At 52.2% G+C, this 3,012-nt stretch overlaps 1 protein-coding gene across 1 annotated transcript in view; it reads left to right on the top strand.

Annotated features, from left to right (window-relative positions):
- Positions 1-1,247: 1,247 nt before the first annotated feature.
- The window catches only part of CSNK1E (casein kinase 1 epsilon), a 63,672-nt gene continuing 61,907 nt past the window's right edge, over positions 1,248-3,012 (top strand). The window contains exon 1 of the mRNA XM_020982598.2: positions 1,248-1,488. The gene's annotated coding sequence lies outside the window, so the exon portion shown is untranslated. The remainder of the gene's footprint in view (positions 1,489-3,012) is intronic.

The raw sequence follows: 3,012 nt of genomic DNA, 5'->3' as shown, positions 1-3,012 counted from the left end.
ATGTGATATAATTATATTTATATAGTATATATTTATATAGTATATATTTATATATAAATGTAGGCATAGATGCAGATATAAATACAGGTGCCCTGTAGTGGGTCAAAAAAGAGATTAGGCAGAGTGGTCCGGGAATATTGGGAGGATGGGAGAGCAGGCTTACCTGGAGAACCAGGGAAGGTGAATGTCGTGCAGAAGGAGGCATTGGAGCAGAGCATTAAGGGGAAAGAAGGAATCTGGAAGGTGAGGTAAGGAGGGGGATTTCCCACCACCTCACTACACCTCCCACCCCCAGTGCAGGGGATGGCTTGTGAATGCTCCAGGGAAGGAGGGGTACCGGCAGCCCTGATTAAGGAAATCTTTACTACTCCACTTTGGATGGAACAAAGCATTGTCTGGGAATGATGGGAAATGAGCTGGATTGAAGCCGGGTTGTGATTGGCCCTCCACAGCAGGTCGAACCTTTTGTACTTTAGCTAGTAGGTGATGGGGAGCCGGGGAAGGGTTTTGAGCTGAAGAATAACTATGTGAAGGCTAGATAGATGAAGAACTGGGCAGAGGGGAATGGAGGAGGTTTACAGGCTAAGCAGGGCCTGGGGGGGTGGATGATGCCAGAAATCGGGCTTGGAGAGACTGGGGGCCAACAGAATAGGAGGAGGAGACTTAGAACCCTGGGATCTCAGAGCCAAACAGAACTCTCTTTTACAGCATCTCTGACAAATGGTCTTTCAGCTTCTGCTTAAATACCTCCAGTGATGGTCTGCTCATTACCTCTCTAGAAAGTGTGCTGTATTTGGAATGTTGTTTATTTCTTGGCTTTTATTAGCATTCACCGTGTACAGAAAAGGTCGATTCCGGCTCTCTCGGGAGCTGACTCTGCTGAAAGACCAGTGGTATATATAATTTTGAGGCTAAGACCGAGCCTGAGAGGCGGGGAGAGGGTGTTGGCCCTCTGAGGACCAAGAGGGTGACCTCTTGGACGGGGATCAGGAATCGTCTGGGCCACGTGGAGCTGGTAGGGGCCGAAGGGGCTGAGAGCCAGCCAGCTGGCCGGCCGGGGCCACGTGGGAGAAGTTTCTGAGGGCATACGGAGCGGAGGAAAACAGCCGCCAGGACTGAGAGCACGCAGGAGCCACCACGGGGAATGATCAGGAAAGGAGAAACAGTGAGATCATTCCCGGGAAGCCTATAAAAGGAGCAGAGAAGGAGGGGGCTGGGGCTAGAGCCCTGGACAGCATCCACGGAGAGGAAGAGGCAGGGCAGGGTAGTGCAACAGGCAGTGCCAGAAGTAGGTGGAGGGTCAGGAAGGAGGAGCAGTTCAGGTGGGCAGGGACCCGGTGCCAGGAGAAGGCAGATCAGCCACGAAGAAGAATGAGCCCAGAGCCAGGCTGTCTGGACTGGGCCAGGAGGAGGCAGCTGGTGAAGCTGCTCAGTGCTTTCTGATCAGTGCTGGCCCCCCGGGGGACTTGAGACACAAGGAAAACCCAGGTGTGTGGGGAAGCAGGTCCGCCATGCTGTGGGGGGTGGCGCGGGGAGGGCAGAAGGAGCGCGTGGTAGCTCAGGTCTGCCAAGGTTCCTTTGCTGGGAAAGAACCCTGGAAGGGGGAGGGGAGACTCTCAACGAAAGGAGGGCAGGAGACATAAGCTGCCACCTCAGAGCCCGGCCCCGTGCCCACTGAGATCTGTCTTGTGTCCATCACCCCTATGCACCAAGGTGCTGGCAAGCAAACTCCCCTTAGAGCCTGCAGCTGTATTCCTCCTCCTCATCCATCTTTACACTCATCCCTCACAGTTTCTCATCCATTGAGAATGACATTGAGATGCCAGGAATAGCCCTGAGAACTGGGGGCAGGGGGTATAAGGGTGAGGTTGAGCTGAGTTCTCAAAGAATGTTCTGGTTTAGAGCCTAGACTGACAGAGTATGCTGTGGCCTTAGAACAGGGAATGGCAGAGCTGGGAGGGTACTTAGAATCCAGAATGTTAGAACTAGAAGGGACCTTAGAATAAGGAATATCAGAGGTGAGAGGGCCCTTGGAACAGAGAATTTCACAGCCGGGAGGGCCCTTAGAACAGGGAATTTTAGAGCTGGGAGGGACCATAGAATATAGAATGTCAGTGTTGGAAGAGCACTTAGAATCCAGAATGTCAGAGCTGGGAGGGTCCTTAGAACCCAGAATGTTAGAACTAGAAAGTATCTTAGAACAGGGAATGTCAGAGCTGAGAGGGTCTTTAGAACAGGGAATATAAGTGCTGGAAGGAAAATTAGAACATGGAATGTCAGGATTGGGAGGGAACCATAGAACCTAGAATATCAGAACTCAAAGGGGCTAGCTGGTGCTACTAAAGCTGCAGGATTCCTAGAACATGGAATGTCTAAGCCGGAGGTCATCTGGTTCGACCTCTGTACTCTCCAGATAAGATTGAGCCCAGAGTAGTGGGACCCCAGTTGACTCAAGGTAGCTCAGCCAGGTCAGTAGCAGTCCCTTGGTTTCCTGACAGCCCTTTGTACCCCCTGATGTCCCCTCCTCTAGGAGGGAGACAAATGGCCCAGCCCGGAGAGGATGTGAGTCTCCAGAGAGCTTGAGAAATCTCATTAAGGCCCACACTAATATAGGGACCCAGATGGGAGGTGAGATTAGATGGCAGGGGGTGATCCACAGTTCCTGCTGATTCAAGGAGGGCGTCCTGGGGGAGATGCATTCTTTTAGTCCAGGCTTAGAGGGCCTGAGAGACCTGGAGAGTGGAGGGGATGGGGGACAGAGGTAGGGAAGAGGCTGCTCCCAGCTGGGGTGAGGAATTTGGGACCCTTAAGACTGGTAGGGACCTCGGAGAATGGAGTCTCGTTCTCAGTTTCACTCAGCCAAAATGAACGGAGTGGGTAAGGAAGAAAGACAGCTGCATCTTTCAGCCTTAGATCTATGATCTTATGACCCCACTGTCCTAGTCTGCCCATCTTGAGATGTAGAATCTTCTTGCATCCCTCCAGGGATGGGGAGATCCTTCCCTCTTTCAG

Source organism: Phascolarctos cinereus, unplaced genomic scaffold (assembly GCF_003287225.1).
Source record: "Phascolarctos cinereus isolate Bilbo 61053 unplaced genomic scaffold, phaCin_HiC Scaffold_1;HRSCAF=81, whole genome shotgun sequence".
In the NCBI taxonomy this organism is placed as follows: Eukaryota; Metazoa; Chordata; class Mammalia; order Diprotodontia; family Phascolarctidae; genus Phascolarctos; species Phascolarctos cinereus.
Note: the sequence above shows the minus strand (reverse complement) of the source record. Positions and strands in the feature narration are given on the sequence as shown.